The sequence below is a fragment of the Pleurodeles waltl genome, chromosome 3_1 (genome assembly GCF_031143425.1).
Source record: "Pleurodeles waltl isolate 20211129_DDA chromosome 3_1, aPleWal1.hap1.20221129, whole genome shotgun sequence".
Lineage (NCBI taxonomy): Eukaryota > Metazoa > Chordata > Amphibia > Caudata > Salamandridae > Pleurodeles > Pleurodeles waltl.
This window is the reverse complement of record NC_090440.1, coordinates 1,328,271,660-1,328,291,115: the sequence shown is the minus strand read 5'-3', so window position 1 is coordinate 1,328,291,115 and position 19,456 is coordinate 1,328,271,660. Positions and strand designations below refer to the sequence as shown.

The 19,456-nt window shown below is 43.5% G+C and overlaps 1 protein-coding gene across 3 annotated transcripts in view; it reads right to left on the bottom strand.

The window, feature by feature from the left end:
• Positions 1–19,456, bottom strand: part of NCKAP5 (NCK associated protein 5) — a 671,283-nt gene that overhangs the window by 197,670 nt on the left and 454,157 nt on the right. The window lies entirely within an intron of this gene.

Genomic DNA, 19,456 nt, shown 5'->3' with positions numbered 1-19,456 from the left:
TGCTTCAGAATGCCCCTGAGATACATTATCTGAAAGTAGCACATCTTGCTGTGTCTTAATGCTTAACTGCACTCTGGCGTATTTATCTGTTTACTAGTCATTACTTGGATTTGTGAGGATAGTTTTCTTGAAACACCGAAAAGGTCCAGTACTCCCACAAAAAATGTAATGGATTGCTGTCTTTTGTTGTTCAGTAGTTATATTACCAAGTGGGTAAGTGTCTGGGACAAAATGAAACGGTTTCTGTGTGCTGATTCTTTCCGCATTTCTAGCCTCGGAGCTGCTGGGGAGGGACTACATTCCCCAGCAGCCACCAGGGAGCCCACGGACAGGAGGAGGAGGGAGATCAGAATGTATGTGCACTCTTATGCACTCACTGTGTCTCGCGGGACGTGTCCTGGCGCGTGCCTGGGCGAAGCCCCGGCCAACAGCGGGCTGTTTGCGCCCGTCAGAGCCTGGAGGAGGCCAGGCCGGGCCCTTCCTCTTGGCCCTACTTTCCATTTTGTGCCTGACCCAAGAGGTCTTGTTCTCCCCTTTTGCTCACGTTTTGGGAGGTAGAGTTTGGATCTATTGTCTGCCCCCTATGCCAGCTGAGTGCCACGTTTTCATAAGGGTCAAGGTTGGCCTATTCTAGCGCAATGTTAGCCCCTTAAGGCATCGAGTCCCCCAGGGTTAATATGAGCAAGTGAAATTTTCAACTAGAAATTCACCATTGACGGCTTTATTGAAAGGGCAATGGGCGTTATTGATAAACAGATTCAGCTCGCTGCGAGGAGGTTATCTCTTGTTGCGAACTGCCCTGTTCTGCCTCCACCTATGAACCACAGTAATACATCTGGAACCTTTGAAGAGCTACCATACAGTGGCAATGGAGAACCTGATCTCTTGCTTCATTCTGACTATGCCTCTACATCCTGCCTGGCTGCAACTAGTGCTGAAAGTGCAAGAAGAAAGGTAAACAACTAAGGCCAGAAGGTCCTCCGCCCGCTCTCCTGCTTCGCCTCTTAGTGATCTTACTCGTGTTCCACTATCTGGTTCGGATTTTAACAATCACATCACCAGTCTAATTAGCTCTTTTAAATCCATTCTGACCGCCAACCTCTTCCCGTCTGCTTGCTCGTCTGTCTGCTATTGAAAGCAAAATGACAGAAGTTATGGGGTCTTCGGCTGGTCCATGCAGCAGAGGGGATTCTACGCCTATAGTTGTACTTCGCCTCACAGAAAATTGCCGATCATAAGGTCCTGGCTACGGGTTGTGAGGTTCAGACTAGGTTCCCCCCAATTCTGGCAGTGGATCCTGAGCCTAAGTCCACTCTGTTACTGTTAGGTACTGCCTGTAAGGTCAAACTGTTAAGATGGAACATAGCTGGGCCTTCTGCTAAAATGCAGGTGAAGAACTGGGAGGACTTTGTCTCACTGTATGACATTTTTATTCTGCAGGAGACATGGCTACCAGGGATCTTTTTTGTGATAGTTTTATTTGTTATTCTGTCCTTGCCACCCTCCCTGTAAGGGGCCTGTGAGGTGCTTAAACCTCCTTTAACTGCTTTATTTCACCAATCCCTACCAAAAATAAGATAATTCAAGCGTTTCAGGTCAGGTGGTGACATTTTTATAATGACATCTTCTCCACAAGGGATAATTCCAATTATGTTGCTCTTTTTGACTATATTTGTAATTTGGAGTAGTTTACTCACTTATGTCACACTCATGTTGTTACCATTATACTTGTGGAGAACTTTAATGCCAAATTGGGCCCAGAGGAAGGCAGTTCTGCTGACCATAAACATTATATTTTAAATCCCTTGTTCGTGGCTGTTACTGCTAATATTAGAGGCTGTTAGAAATGGGGTCTCTAGTTGGCAGAGGTATACACCCTTGTCCAAGTAGGGACCACAATCCTAGTCAGGGTAAATCACACACAATCCAAATCATACTGTGCCCACCTTCTGGTAGCTTGGCACTGAGCAGTCAGGCTTAACTTAGAAGGCAATGTGTAAAGTATTTGTGCAATAAATCATACAATAACACAGTAAAAACACCACAAAAAAACACCACACAGGTTTAGAAAAATATAAGATATTTATCTGATTAAATTAAGGTCAAAACGATCAAGATTCAATAAGCACAAGTTAAAAATATCACTTTTACAGGATTAAAAAGAGTCTTAAATCTTAAAAATCAACAGTTATCTCTTGTTTGCACAAAGTACCTGCATGAAAAAATAAGGTGTGCGTAGGATTTTCTGACATGGCACAGATGATGCGTCGTTTCCACGCTGCAAGGGGATTTGCGTCGATTTCAGGCATGCAATCTTGGTGCCTCACTGCGATGTGGGGATCTTTGGATGTCCAGAGATGATGCAGGGAAGAATCCTGGGCATGTGGGAAGAAGTCACAGGCGTTGCATTGATTCGGTAGGCGATGCATCAAATTTTCTGTTGAACTTCAGGCGCTGCGTCGATTTTTCACTCAGGAAGTCGGGCTGCGTCATTCCGGCTCAGCTGTGCGTCATTCTGGTGTGGCCGTGTGTTGAATTTCCGGTCGCAACGCAAGTGCTGCATCGTTCTTCACTCGCGAAGTTGGGCTGCAACATTCTGGTTCAGCTGCATGGCAATTTTCTCGTTGCAGAGCAGGCTGTGCATCATTTCTGGCAGGCTGTGCTTCGAATTTTGGCGCACAAGGAGTTTACCTGAAGAGATTAGGTCTTTTTGGTCCTGAGACTTCAGAAAACAGGAGGCAAGCTCAATCCAAGCCCTTGGAGAGCACTTCTCAACTAGTCAGAGGCCAGCAAGGCAACAGGGAAACAGCAAAGCAGTCCATGTGAGTCCTTTGGGCTGCCAGGCAGTTCCTCTTGACAGTTTGCAGGATCTGGTCCAGAAGTGTCTGATTTGGGGGGGATGTAAGAGACCCAGTTTATATACCCAAAAAGGACTTTGAAGTTGGGGAGACTTCAAAGAGTGGTTTTGAAGTGCACAAGGTCCCCTTTCAGTACGGATCTGTCTGGCAGGGTCCCTGGAGGGGGTTTGGCAGTCCTTTGTGTGAGGGCAGGCCACTAGTATTTGAAAAGTGTCAGTCCCCTCCACCCTTCCAGCCCAGAAAGACCCATTTAGTATGCAGATGAGTGCAGGTGTGACTGATTATCCGGTGTTTGTGGTTGTATGGGTAAAATTTACAAAGAAGCTGTCAACCAGCCCAGCCCAGCCCAGCCCAGGCGTTGATTGAAGACAGGCTGTAAGGCACAGAGAAATAGCCACTTTCTAAAAGTGGCATTTCCAAAATAGTAATATAAAATCCAACCTCAACAATAAGCAGGATTTTCTATTACCATTCTGGCCATACTAAATATGACCTGCTCACACCTTCCTGATCAGAATCTACCACTGAAGCAGTATACAAGGGTAACCCTAATGCTATCCTATGAAAGGAGCAGGCCTCACAGTAGTGGAAAACAAATGTAGGAGTTTTCCACTACCAGAACATATAAAACACATATGTACATGTCCTGCCTTTTGTCTACATAGCACCCTGCCCTATGGGTTACCTATGGCCTACCTTAGGGGAGATGTATATGTAGGAAAAGGGGAGTTTAAGGCTTGGCAAGTACTTTTAAGTGCCAAGTCGAAGTGGCAGTGAAAAAGCACATGCAGGCTTCGCAATGGCAGGCCTGAGACATGGTTAAGGGGCTACGTTTGTGGGTGGCACAACCAGTGCTGCAGGCCACTAGTAGCATTCAATTTACAGTCCCTGGGCACATGTAGTGCACTTTACTAGGGACTTACAAGTAAATTAAAGAGGCCAATTGGGTATGAGCCAATGTTACCATGTTTTAGGGAAAGAGCACATGCACTTTAGCACTGGTTAGCAGTGGTAAAGTATCCAGAGCCTAAAGCCAGCAAAAATGAGGTCAGAAAAAGAGAAGGAGGAAGGCAAAACGTTTGGGGGTGACCCGACAGAGAGTTAATTTCCAACAGAGGCTGTAGGAGATTGGATGTTATCCTCTTACTTACTTAGATTAGACTTGTGTAATGTGGTTGAGAGCATTGCCCCTCAATTGTTCTTCAACACCTACTTTTGCTGAGGGAGGGTTGGGTGTGAACATTATTGACAATATATTTTTTAGTAGAAACATGTTGGGTTTTGTGGGGGATGAGGCAGGAATCCCCAGTAACTTTAGTGGCCATAATTTCCTTGGCTTTACCTTATCATGCTTGAGGCCTGATCCCAGGGCCATCTTGGTGGGTGGAACAAACCTTCTACTGAACAGTGACTGACTTAGGTTGGCTTGGAAGTCAGTCAACTTGAATGATGTACTGTGCCGGTTTTGCTAATAACATTAAAATTTGTTTTTTGATTGTTTGAGCTTGACCTTTGATCATACTAGCAACACACATGTTTTTGATACTCTAGGGTATACGATTAAACAATACTTTATGAAACTGATTGCACCTGCTAAGCCAGTTGCCCACTCTTGATTTAACAGAATCTGTAGGGAGGCTTGCCATTTACTAGAGTGCCCTCAGGGCAATCTCAAGTGTCCCAGAGAAGGCTGCCTCCTGTAGAATAACTTATAAGTAAGCCATAAGCAGAAGGAAAGCTGAACTTAAGGAGGAGATTTGGTGCACTTTGGCTATTTCTTGCAAGTCTAGTAACACTGATCAGTTCTGGCACACTGTTAATAATATTAATTTGCTGAAGTCCGATTCCAATCGTATCTATGATAACAATAATGCTGATTCCTCAGTGGGGCACTTTAGGAAAGTTTATCATACATCTGAGCATAAAAGTGATGAGGGGGATCTTAGCCTGCCTGTCTACCCATTGGATATGGTGTTTTCTGTGGAGGAAGTAGCTGAAGCCATTTGTGACTGCCCCGTGCGTAAAGCTCCTGGGCCTGATGGGGTACCAATTGATCTGTATAAGCTTGAGGTGGAACTGTGTACTCTAAGAGTAACAGATTATATTAATGTAGCCTGTAGAACTGACCTACCCAAATTGTGGCATTCGGCCATGATTGTTCCCGTCTTTAAAAAAATGGATTAGGGCGACCCCTTGTTGCTATAGGCCCATATCTCTTTTGGATTCCACTGTGAAAATTATTGGAAGGTGTATCCTCAACAGAATAATACTGTGGGCCTCTGGCAAATATTATTTATATAGCCAATATGATTTCAGGCAAGGCTTGGAGGCCCAAGAACATTGCCACAAATTATAGCTTTTAATTAATAAATACAGTATACCTTGACTAAAAGGGGGTCAATTTTTCCTACTTCTATTAAGCTGGCCTGCACTTTCTATAGTGTAGTCAAATCCAAATTGTGGGAGGTGCTTACGTCCCTGAGTCTTACCCCTGGCATGGTGTCTTTTTACGTGCCCTGAATTTTGATCTTAGTGCCTCTGTTAGATTCGGGATGAACGGCGAGTGCACTGAGAGCTTTGCACCTGATTGATTTGTCTGGCAAGCCTGTGTTCTCACCCTTATTCTTCTTCTCTTGTACATCAATGGCCTGGAAGCAGTCCTGGCGGACATGGGCAGGGACATGCTGGCCATGTCAGGACAGCAAGTCCCAGTTCTTCTATTCGTAGTTGATGCAGTTTTAACAACCCATTCACCAACTGGCCTCCAGATATTTCTGGACTCTTATGTTAACTTTATGGATGGCCAGGTCTCCATATGAATCTTGCCAAAATCTTTATAATGGCGTTTGATCAGAGGAATCGGAAATTTGCACCATTTTGTCCTTCAGGGATAGCCCATCAGAAGAATCCATGATTTTTCATACCTGTGGGGTCACTTTTGTTTCCTGAGGGTCCAGTGGTCCTTGTCTCGAGCAGCGATGCCTTAAGTTCTGCAACTCAGTGGGTTTTCTGTTTAGTCTGGCCTCTAGAATATGTAATAAACCCATAGTGGCTCTTGTTGTAATTTACAAAAGGAAGTGTGTATCTACAGTCACATATGACTCTGAATTATGGAGGTATACACCTGTTAAACATTTGCAGGATGAGGAGAATAGAGTATGCAGGCACATCCTTAGGGTCTCGCTGGGGACGCCAATCTAGTCCCTCCATGAGGAACTCGGTTTATCTTATGTTACCCACTCATGATGTTATGGTGCTCAATCTGGCACAACCCAGAGGCCTCCCTGAGCAGGGAAATAATCTTGGACTGCCTTGCTTGTGATAGGGTTCTTCATATTCCCTGGCTCAGGCATATTAAAGATATGTTTGGCAATTTGGGACACCTCAATATTTTCTCAATGCCTGAAGACATTATTACAAGGGATAAGACTTGGCTTAAATCTGTTTTGGCAAGCTTAGGAGAAGGGAAAGAGAGTCAACTGAGGGGAGGAAGTCAGCCATGCAAGAATATCTGCAGGTTCAAACTACGCCTTGGGCTGGAGCCTTACCTTGCCATGGCTCTGAAAGATAGAGACAGGGTCATTCTAACTAGATTTAGGCTGGGACAGATAAGAGGTAAGCTCTCACTAATTCTGGGTCAATTTGACCCAAAAGGAATTCTGGGAAATAAATGAACGTCTATTGCAAACCTAAGCGCATTATGTGTTTTTTCGTGGTTTCTATGTTAATTATACTAGAAAGTTTTTAATTCCACTTTTAAGTGGCACCTCACATTCTCGCCATATTCCTGCACTATTATACTTGCAGTCACTTCCCACACTTGAGGTCTGTGTAGACGTTTCCTCCTTTTGTAACCATGTGCTAAGATACAGGAGATCTTTATTGTTTTAACAGTCAGTGTAACTTTTTCTTTTTATGAATATGTAAGGATATTTGTGATATATGTTGATTTGCTCACTTTGTGCAAGTTATGGTCTTGATGCCATGTTTGTAAGCTGCATTTTTGGGCGCCTTTTAATTGCAGCGTTTTACCTATATGAACTATTATGCATTTATTGTTTTTAATGCACTGCATGTTTGTGCTTTTATGGTTTGTTTTATGAGCCGAATAGAGCTATTGAATTGAAATACAATTGTCATTTCACTGTAATGTTGTTCACACTGAATATAAACACCTAAAAATTTGAGTTACAATGTGTGTACTGATTTTTCAGACATTAAATTGCAGGACATTCTGCTTTCTTCTATGTAAAATACAAATGTAAGTCAAATCAACCCTGTTCGTAAGAAATTTTCACTCTTTTGCTTGCGTGTAATTGGAATGTACATACTTGTCTTAACACTTCTGTAGGGGTGTGCCTCAAAACTAAACGCAAAGCTGTCACTGGATAGTTCCCAGTTGGTGTACGTAGGGGCGACATAGCTTGCTTTTCCTGAAGGCCATACACATATGTATACATTCCAGTTCTCCAATTCACTACATTGCAGTTTTTAAAAAAATATATGTTTATTTTGTTTACAAAGCAACCAATAATACATGTGCAGTAGGCACTCAAGGACACATGAGTCCTTAGCGGGGGCCCCCATTTACCCTCCTCTCTCTCTCTCCCTCTCTGTCTGTCTCTCTCTCTCCAGCAGCCAGCCCCCAAATAAACACCCCCAGTATGCACTACGTTGGCATCTCATCCCCTGGTAGATCAGCAAGGCTCTCCGTTAGTCCATGGTACATGTTCCATTTTCCCCAGACCTTTTCAAATTTCATGGGGCAACCTCTGCTTTCATTTGCCACTGTCTCTGGCTCCATGCAGTGATTCTTCCCTCCCTTCACAAGTTTCTTGTGGACACACCCCTCTTCCCCCTCAAATCTGGCCCAGCATGCAAAATAGAAATTGTTTCCTTGCGAGATATACATCTTTGGGTAAGCCTATAATAATAAGGTGGGATGTCAATTCCCAGTATTTAGCTAAGTCCTGGCAGCTAAATATCAAATGGAGGAAGGTACCCAGTTCTGCTTTGCAGCAGAGGAAAACGGGCTTTCTGCTCTCCCTATTTTGTGGAGGCGGGACCGGTTGCAGTAGGATCTGCAGAGGACTTTGAATTGGATAAAGTGCAGTCTGACCCTGTGGCGAATTCCCTAGGGTGCATCAGGGCCACCTCCTAATCCACATCCTCCATGGTGCCCACATCGGCTTCCCACTTCTCCCACATTCTCCCCAGGTTTCCCTGAGTAGTGCTTATTATTGTGTGATACAACCTAGCTTTATGAGTAATTGTGTCACCCAGGACCCATCGCTCCAGCAGGGTATGCTCAGAGAAGCCCAACTCCAGTATCCTGTCCTTCCTCAAAGCATGTATCAATTTGATGCATCTAAATTGTTGTATCTCAGCTAGGGCATATTTTTGTTGCAATGTTTCCAATGCTGTGAAGCCGCCGCTGGCAACTATGTCCACTAGTGTTTTGATCCCAATGCGGTCCAAACCACGGAAGCATGCTAGTCAGTATAGTGCTTCACCAGAGAGGAGTGGCTTGGGTGAGTTTCCCCTTCCAGTCCAGGGCAGCCACTATAGTGCATCTCGATTGACAACTGACTGAGTAACTACTCCTTCAAGTTGTGCCAAAGCCATCTTTTTGTGTAAAGAGCTGACTTGCTGGTTTAATCTCACAGTCTAGTCCATGTGTGCCAACTACAACTAAAATTCAATGACCCCCCTATCTTATTTGCAACCTGTTCTTTTTATTATAAAGCACCACAACTAACAACAGCAGTATTGCCTAAAGATGTACCTTACCTCAAGGTGTCTATTTTCTGCAGTGTACAAGTCCCCTACTAATAGGTACAGGATTAACACACAGCAAAAAATAGACATACATCTTACTAAACCTACCAGTCTCATATGCCTTATAGAGCACTGACTCCCAGATCTTTTAAGTGACCTCAGAGGAACTGGTTTTGAGGGTACACTGTTTAGATATAACGGGAAGTGTTTCATTAAGATTATGCAGAAACAACAAGGTGATGGATGGAATGCTTGAATTAATCTCAGCCACTGGCAATTACTCAGCCCGCATCCAAATCCATTGTTTTTTTGCCCGCCATGCTACCTCAGTTTGGACCCAGCCATATGCCAGACCAAGTCCTCCCTGAACCATAACACAAACAACCTAGAACCAGTTTTGCCCTAGTTGGGGCTCTGCATCTTCGTATAGCTTGGCTCTAGTACCACAGTGAGCCTGTGAGCCATGCAAATGCAAAAACAACTAGGTGATGGATGGAATGCTTGAATTATTCTCAGCCACTGGCAATCGCTCAAAATCACATCCCAATTCATCGTTTTTTTGCCAACCATGCAACCTCATTAAGATTATGCAGCAAAAAGAACTGATGAGTACCAGAGAATGAAGAATCATGGATCATAAAAAGATGCCCTAAAAATAAATGGTTCGCTAGTAAAAAGTTCAATACAAGAGGAAATGTAAATTGTACGAAACTCAACAAACACGTGATCATTGCCAAAGCAATGTTGCACCATACAAGCTGTGCTTGAGCTAGGTTATGAACAGTCAAATCTACATTCGTAAAAAATGTGGTAAGCTGATGTGAGGTTGCAGGTCAAATCAGTTGCTGAAAGTTTTGCGCTGAGTCACACTCATACCATTGTAAAGTTGCCTGGGAATTCAAATAGTGGAGATACCAGTTAGACCATTGTCTTTGGCCTTCGAGTAGTGTTGCAAGTCTGGTGCAGGATGTGTGAGTCCCTAGAAACCCTTTGCGTTTTGTGAGCAAGTATAATAAATTTGGCGCTTTGTGCTGAAGCATATAATGGAGTGTCATGATTAACGAGTCAATGATGGGACTTGTACTGATCATTCAAATAAGATGCATATAGCTGTTGAGGTGAGTCCTCTTGGGTTTGAGGGTCATACTCATCAATACACTCTCTTGCAAATTTTGGAGATGAGAAGTCAAACTCCAAAGCATTGGCTCAACATGAAGAAAATTTGCAAAATATGGTGTTAAGTTCCTACTGGTCTTTGAGTCATTCCCTACAGACATTGACCACTTGGCAGTTACATGGGTCTCAAAATGACACTCAAGCTGCTAGGCTCTCTCCAAAACCTATACCTCAGCAGTAAAAGAACTCCATAGAATAGGCAGGATTTCAGGGTCAATTACCATAAAACGTCTCACAGGCGTCTTGCAGGTAAGTAATATCAAGTACGTTATAGTGCTTCAAGGAGTCTGAAGGCTCCTATTTCAGAATCAAAGTCACTAGATTGTCTGGTACAATCTTTTCTCTTACAATCCCAGGGAGAATCTGAGGAACATTGCTCTAACAGAAGAGTATAAATCTAGCATAGGTAAAAATGAAAATGCTATCCTGTAAGCATCCGTTTGTGACATGTAGTGCTGTAGATTCACACGCTGTGCATACTCATGCCATCTAGTGCTGGGCTCAGATGTGTGCAAGTTGTTTTTCTTCAAAGAAATCTTTCGAGTCACGAGGTAGTGTGACTCTTCTTCTCACTGGTAATGTGCATGGTCATCGTCTTCATTGTTAGTTTGTTTTCCCACACAGCGGGTGAGGATGGAATGTGAAGTATAGAGCAATGTCCTTGCAAAAGAGGTAAAAATAAGACAGTAAAGGAGATTACAGTCACAGGTGTCAGAAAAGGATGGTGGGCTCATGTGAATCTACAGCACTACATGCCAAAAATATATGCTTACAGGGTAACATTTTTCATTTGAGGAATGTATGGCTGTCGATACACATGATGTGCACAGATGTAAAGCAGTCCTCCCAAAAAGCGGTGGCTAGCCTGTGCATGTTGTAATAGACTGAAAAAGCGAACAAGGTACTGCCTGACCAACATTAGCTTGTTGGGAGGCTAGTACATCCCCCACAGTAAAGTTTTGTGAAAGTGTACGGATTAGAACAGAAAGCTAGTTTTCATATGTTAGCTACTAGGATGTTTCCCAGGAAGGTCAAAGAGGCTCCCTTGTTCTGAGTGGAGTGGACGTTACGAAAAGTGGGTGGAGTCCACGTAGCTTTAACATAGCATATCTGGGTGCATTTGAAGATCCATCTAGCAATGCCTGATTTGGATAAAACCTTCCCTTTGTAGGTTTTAGAGAAAGTGGCAAAGAGTTGCTGTGTCTTTCTAAATGGTTTAGTTCGATCAATGTAGTATATGAGGGCTCGTCAGAATGGGTTGTGGGAAAAACACAGGAAGTTCAATAGATTGATTGAGGTGGAAAGAAAATACCAACTTAGGGAGAAATTTGGGAGTGGTAAAAAGGACAACCCTTTCTCTACGTACTCAGCAGAAAGGTTCTATTAGGGTTAATGCCTGTAGCTCACTGACATGCCTGAGTGAAATGAAAGCAGCAAGGAATGACACATTCCAAGAGAGGAATTGAAGGGGGCAGGAGTGGAGGGGCTCAAACCCTGGGCCCATGAGCCTTGTAAGTACAATGGCGACATTCCACCTCGGGCTGGTGGAATTCGAGGAGGAATGATCCTCTTGAGACCCTTCATGAAAGCTTTAATGTCTGTGATCCAGAAGAGAGAGATGTCTTGTCTGTTTTGAAGGAAGGCAGCTACTGCAGTAAGTGTGTACATGTGGAGGTGAAGGCAAGACCTGAAACCTGCAGATATAATAGGTAACAAACAATGTTCTGCACTGTGGCTTCAAAAGGATTCTTGTGTTTTGAGTTACAGTAGCACATACATCTTTTCCACTTTACACATAGCAGGCCCAGGTGGTATGTCTGCCTGCTTCCTTAAGGATGGCTGAGGTATCCTAATTCTGTGACATCAGGAGCCAGATTGCAAGGTTGAGCGTCCCAGGATGTGGTTGCCTGATTTCTACATGGTTCTGCATGAGAAGGTCTGGTCTGTTGGGGAGCCTCTCATGAGGAACCAGACAGAGTTTGAGCAGAGTTGTAAACCATGGCTGGCAAGACCAGGCGGGAGCCACCTGAATGAGCATGAGTGACATCTGCTGAAGAGTCCGTATCACAAATGGAAGGAGATGGAGAGGCAGAAAATCCTAAGCAAATATCCCTGAGCAGTTTATCCATAGTACATTGTTCATGGATTGCGGGTGTGGGAACCTAGAAGCAAAGTTTGGGCCTTTGTTTTTTTCTGCAGTTGCAAACAGGTCTATTTCTGGAAAGCCCCACCAGTGGCTGGAGCGGAGGAGGACTTGCGGGTAGAGTTCCCACTCATGGAGTTGTTGCTGCATCCTGAAAAGTTGTTGTCCATCCCTGGAAGGTACTCGGCTATCAAATTAATTTTGTGATGGAGAGCTGATAGCCAAGTGCTTTGGGATAACTGCAAGGCTTGTAGTAAGCATGTCCTCCACTGTCTCTGAAGGTAGTACATGGCTGTCATATAATCTGTCCGGACAATGACAACTTTGTCTAAGAGGTGAGGTAGGAAGGCCTTCAGCGCTAGATGAATAGCTAGAAGTTTCAAATAGTTGACATGGAGACCCTGTTGTGCGGGCTCCATTCAGCCTTGTACAGTCAAATTCTGTAGATGGGCCCCCATCCTGCAAGGGAGGCACCCATTGTGACAGTCTTCTGTGGAACAGGGTCAAGGAAAGCTGCCCCTGCATTAGGCTGTTGGCATTCCACCCCTGCAGAGAGGGACAAATGCTGCAGCGGATCAACACTAGATGGTTCCAATGACACTCCGAATGAGACCATTGCAACAATGTAAGGCATTCTTGCAATGGACTCATGTATAAGCTGGCATGGGGTACTACAGTAATAGAGAAGGCCATTATTCCTAGGAGGCGCATGATTGTTCTGAATGTGTCTTGTTTACATCTGTGTTGAAAATAGCCCCTGAAGAGTGTTGGATCTTGAGGGACTGGAGGTGGGATTTTGCAGAGTTAAAAGTCTAACCTGTGGAGAAGATCTATTGTGACTTGTGTATGCTTGCCACATAGCTGGAGGATGGCACTCTTGATCAGACAGTCATCCAGGTAAGAGAAGCCATTAACGTCTTGTCTGTGCAGCCACCACAGCAAGGCACTTTGTAAGCCTCTGAGGGGCAGTAGGAACTTTAAAGGGGAGTACTTTGAATCAATAGTGTCTTCTGCTGACCAGAAATCTGAGATTTCGGTAAAGTATTGGATGTATTGGTTCATGGAAACAAGCATCCTTCAGGTCGAGAGCCGTCATGAAGTCGCCCTGCTGGAGAAGTGGAATAACATTCTGGAGGGTGACTATATGAATGTTTTCCAATACAATATATTGGTTTAGTGCTCTGGTGTCCAGAATAGGTCAGAGAGATCGATCCTTTTTGGGTATGAAGAAGAACAGTGAGTACACTCCTGTAAACTGCTGATGGTGCGGGACAGGTTCTTTAGACCCTTTGAGAAGTTGTGCTTAGACCTCTTCTTTGAGGAGTTGTAGGTCTTCTAGAGAGTCTGAGTTTGCAAGGTGGAATGCTGGGAGGTGTTCAAGTGAGCTCCAGGGAATAACCATGTTGGATAATATCCAATACCCACTAGCCTGAGGTGATTGACTGCCATGTGGTAAAAAAGCCTTGAAAGTGCCCGAGGCCTGTGTCAGAGGGAAGAAGAGGCAAGTCAGAATTTGGTGGCGGTTGCAGCTCCTCAGCAGGAATCATCTTTCCCTCTACCATTAGGATTATTGCCTCCAAGGGACACTTAGAGAATTGCTGTACTGGGTGCACTGCTAAAATGGAGGCTTTGGGGGAGGTGGTCTTTGAGCCTCCACAATACGAAGTACAATGAAAGGGCCCAGGAGGAGCAGTTTTCTGTAGTGCTCACTTCGGTTTAGCTGTCTCTGTATCCTTTTGAACTTTTTCTAACTTTGGTCAACTTGTGAACCAAAATGGTGCTGGACATCAAAAGGCAGGATCTGCTGAACTTCTGATCTGAAGCCGGAGATATGGAGCCAGGTATGCCTATGTAACATAACACTAGAATTACCTCCCCAGCAGCAGTGTCTGCATCTAGGGCACAGAAAATGGTAGTGTTAGACATCTGCTTGCCTTCAGAGACTATCTCATGCCCCCTCTACCAGCATTGCTCTGGAAGGTACTCGAGGAGTTCCTCCATTTCATCCCAGTGGACACCGTCATAACAAGAAAGGAGGCCATGGAATTGTCAATGCGCCAGCGGTTGGTGGATTGATTGGCTACCCTTTTGACTGTAGCATCTATGTGCTTGCTCTCTTTCTCTGAGGGTGGGGCACCCCTACTAGACAGGGAGTTGGCCCGCTTGCTGGCCGTAGTGACTACTAGGAAGTCAGGTGGAAGTTGGCCTCAAATATAAAGCGGGTCCGTAGGGAAAGCTTTATTTTTCTTATCTACCCTGGGTGTTATGACCCTGGCTTGGACATGGTCCTTAAATGTATCAGGAGTGTAACATAACATGCCCTTAAGCATGGTAAGATATTGAGTAAAGCGGTGCGTGGAGGAGACCGTTTCAAAGAGGAAATCCTCCTTTAAGGGCTCTGTATGAAGGTCAGTCTTGGGGAATGGGGCCGCTCTACCCACCAGCACCTGAAAGGATGTAGAATCATCCAGAGGAGAGGAACAGGCAGGGTACAGGTCAGGGTCTGTGTCCACAGGTGCACTTGTATTGTAAGAGTCCCATGGCTACCCCTGTGGAGGAATGTCATATGTATCATCCTGTGTTCAATCCTGTCAGAGTGAGGAGTCCCCTAGGGTGTAATATCAAGAGGCTCACCTGGAGAAGCAGGTGGGGAAGGAGAAAGCTAAGGAACAGGGTGAGAGGATGGTTGAGAAAGGGGTAAAGGGCTGATCCCCTTGTCCATCTCTTTGCACTGCTTTGCTGGAACTGGAACGTCCAAAGCTTCCTCAAAGGACAGCTGGTGCTTGGGAACAGCAGTAGAACCCTTAGGGTGGAAAAGGATCCGGCCTGTATGGGGATGAATGACCAGATGTTTCTGCCTTGCACTGATCTCCTCTTGCAGCTTGTGGAGGATCATTTTGACATTGCTGGCACCGATATCAGATTTGTTAGTCGATGTCAAAGGTCTTGGCTCTGAGGGGCCCTTAGGTTTCAGCACTGAGAACCTGGTTGCCACTGAGGCAGATGTAGTTGACGCTGAAGGTTGGCTCGGTGCCAGTGTTGTAGTAGATTGTGCTGGAGCAGTCAGATTCAAGGCCTTCTTCAGCGCCAAGCAAGAAACAGGGTGGAGCATCCAAAGTAATTGGTCGATGTTGACCATAGTTTGAAGGTAGTGGCGGTCCGAAAACCTGAGTCGCTGGGTGACTTTTGGAGGCAAGCTCCTCAACTTGAGAGCAGTGTTGAGGTGGAGGGGGTGCCATACTCACAGACTGATGGAAAGTCCTTAATTTCCAGCTCCACCCTGGAGTAATACCTGGGGGCGAATGCTTCTTCAGCGACAGCAGAAGGTTGTGGATGATGTTCCCATTCGATGCCTTGGTATCGAAGTGGTCTGGAGTGTTGTCGCCACCACTGCGTGACAACTTGAGGCGATGACCTTGATCTTTTGGGACCAAAACAAACATTGTGCTCAAATGAGAGGCACATATTACAGACCTGATGGCGGTCACTCCAAGGGTATTTCGCGTGGCAGCGAGGACAGTATATGAATGGTGTCTAATCCATCACCGTCGAGGAATGGTCGAGAGACGCAGCCAAGATGGAAGTAGGCCCCGAGAGGGCAAGGCCCATGCAAGTTTGCGTTCCATCCATAACCCTGCTCGAGCAAAGTAACAACCATTTCCTGAGACGAAAAGAAAAGTGGAGTACGCTTGAAGAACAGTACTAATGGAGGGGAGGAATCCATGTAGATCAACTAGACCACTACAACAGTGTTGACCTTGAGCACGGATGGACACATCCAAACCCGACGATAGAAAGATAACAATCTAACAATGGAGTTGATGACCATATGCATTATCAACAAGAGGAGGAGTCACACTACCTCGTGATTCCAAATACTTCCTCAAAGAAAACAACTTGCACACATCCTTGACCAACACTTGATGGCAGGAATAAGCACAACATGTGTGTCTACAGCCACACATGCATCAAACACTGTTTTCCATACCCTGAAAATGCTCACACCACAAGGCCACACCCTCTTTTATTGTAAAATTAGGTATATCAAGTCCGATAAGTGTGCCTTGGCATTTAAAACTACCACTTAAAACAACCATTAATATCTTCCAAGCATGTCTTTCCACATTTAATACTAAGCACTGGTAGATTCAGAAATCCTATTAATTTAAGACATGAACGACATTTGTTTTCGTGTGTAAACTGCTTACAGTACACATCTCTATTTTTATTGTCAATATTCTAAAAATCATTTGCATGTTAAGGTTTGTTTATTGTCAATATTTTACAAAAGTAGTCAGTAAATGTTTCTGCATTTTCACATTCCTTGTAGACACAACATCTCTCTCTTTCAATATTAACGTTCAACCTTTACCCTTAATACAATCTCCAGCTTATTTAACAGGTCCTGTTGGCAGTATTATTTTTCTATGCTATTTTTCTACCACTCTGGCATTTTAATTGCCTTAACTGCTGTTGCCTTCTGTGCAAGCACACTAATATATAAGGTCTTCCTCTAGAACTAACTGGTGCCTCATTAGTCTTAGCAAGTTTGATACATTCACTCGTACTACTTCCTTTGAGTACAATACTGTACAGTTCTTTCTGATGATTTTCTCAGCTTCTTTGTCGAAAACAGTGATTTCATGCAATAATGATTGCAAATGTTACCTTTTTGTCTGCTTCATATGTTCAAATATATAAACCTGCACTGTAATATTGCCTTTTATTTAAATACTTGCCTTTAACAAGTTGTATCTACTGAAGTCAAATGGCCTTTTATTTCCACTGACATGCTTTGCAAATCTTTATAGATTATTGTATGGTAACCATTACATGACCAGTAGGCACCCACTTGAGTAGGGCCCACATGTTCCTGGTTAGTTAGCACAAAGGGTAATCCTGGATAATTATGTTACGATCTATGTTACTGTATGCATGTATGGAAAGCACAGGGATCATGAATGTATGAATCACTGTGATACTTCTTGGATCATTTGCATGTTTTCTTTGCTCGGCTAGCCCAACCTCGAAAGTGAATGGTATGATTTATCAGTGTACAAAATGATACCTTGTCCAGTATTAAAAGTGGCAATGATTATCTATGTCTACCTTTGCATTTACTGTATTTCTGTCGTGTTTATCTTTCACATATTGACAAACTCATCGACAAGTACCCTCTCTTAGTTTACTAAACCATGCATAGTTTTGTACGACCGCGGTGGATGTAGTAATTTCAGTCAAGTTTTAACGGACACTAAAAAGGAAGTTTAACATTTTTGCAAATCGAGTAACAACAAGAACTCACTTTTATACAGTACTATGTACCGCACTTCTGATGTTTTAAAGTGTTGTAAATGACAGTTTCTAGACAATTCAATTCCACACAATTTTCTGGCATTTAAAGCATGGATGGCTGATTTAGCATCATTTAGATTTGAAAATGTGATCTGTAGTTGTCAAATATTAGCCATGAGGGTTTAACTCACTGAGCAGCCCTGCATCTACTCTCTACACACATTCCTTCATCAGTGTCCCTGCAGTAAATCTCAAAATTAGTTCATTTGGGAAATTCATATCCTGAGGACCTTGCTCCACCGAGCAGCAGGGCCCTTTACAGAAAATACTTTTATTGTAGCAGGAACATCACAAATATGTGGTGCTCCATTTAGCATTATCTAGTGTGTAGGGTCCAGTTGAATCATGATCTGATTGTTATAGGGTGTGAGTATGTAATTGGGCCAGCTATTATCCTCTTACCTTCATTACATATATTTAGAATTTGAGGCACATAGAGACAAAGAGATTTGTCCATCATCACATGATAGTCTGGTCAAGTGCAAAAACCAGCAGTTGTTAAGCCTTTACATCATATCCCATTCCACGAACCTCACCTCCTTCCACATCTTGTATGTTTAAGGAGGGAGACTGGTTTGTGTTATGAAACCTGGTTGTATGTCACTATAAGCATATGATGTGTTTGACTTTATTTTATTAGTTACCAGGTGCTCACTACAAACCAAAAGATTTCTAAGAACCAGAGTACGGGGTAGTCACTGAAAGCCCTTTCAGTAAAGAGCAACAGTTGGAGATGCCCATCTTCTGGAATAAATATGACAATCGGTTGGAGAAGAGGGACGTCTTAATTGCCTTTCTAAAACTCATCAGTGTTAGTTTGCTGTTTCAACTCTGGTGGTATGTTGTTCCAAATCACAGAGAATGGTTGCTCTCATTGACATCATGAATTAGTTTTTGTATCTGTAGGAAACAAAGATTGGCTGATCTAAGAAACCTAGTTAGGAAGTTAACTCTTTTTTCTCTTGAAGATACTGATCCACTGCTGTTAATGCATCCAGGAACAATGCACTGAATCTGCTTAGCTGCTAGTATCCAATGCAGAAGGGTTAGTCCTGAAGAGATGCTTCTGGTATCCTAATATCAACAATCAGTCACAGGTCCTACATTTTGGATAAACTACAGATGGGCTACTTGATACTGGGAAAAACCCACATTGAATTCCATTATGAAGAGCAGGTGTTAAGCTAATGCAAAGTGTAAAGGAAATTGGCTACCTGATTAAGGCTTCTTTGGCTTGCAAACCTGAATGGTCTCTGTAGCACATAAATATATTGTGACACTACTGCAGTTTATCTTGGGAAATGTGGTGAGTTTTAAAGTGAGCCTAAAGTTTGAGTTAGGGAGATGTGCTTCAGGCGTTATTCCTGATCATTCCATAGAATATGTTGGCAGATTCTGTTAGCCAGTGTGCGGATGCCATTTTAGAAGAGATACTAGGGTTTGGGATAAACATGTTGGGATCTGGGTAAGTTATGTGATGAACGTGAAGGGTATTGGGAGGTGACTAGTATACCCTGGATTCTTTGGCAGATTTCTTTGGAAGAGAATGTGATCAGTAGTTGAGTGCCCAAGAGCATCAAACGAAAGCTACGAGTTCTGCAAAGTAAGATATTGGGGTTTGCCCTGAACAGCAGCAAAGCAATCCAAACAGGGACTCCACTGTTCCTCTCCTTGATGTGAAACTGAGTAGGCTTTATTTAGAAATCACTCCTCTGTCTTAAATTCCCCCTAACTGGATTCTTGTCTCAACGCCACAAATGATCTAATGCCACAGAAACAGTATGCTGGCAATATATTTCAACATTGTACTACTGAATATCAACACCAATAATATTGTGCATACAAATATAAAGAGCAGAATATCGATGGACACAATATTGAAAGGTAAGTGCTTATAGGAAAGAATAGATTTACTGTTCCTAATTTCACACCTACGTACCTTGTAGATATGTGTACAGTGTAGGTACATATATGTGAAAGGGTATAGAAAATCTACGGTTGATATTTTATTTTTGATATTATGTAATCAATATTCTGTACCATCAATACTGTTGATTCAATATTCATCGGGCACACCATTTCAACCAGCCCACCTGGCACAATGATTTACACCAGTATCCATGCAAAGGTGGAAAAAAGGGAATGA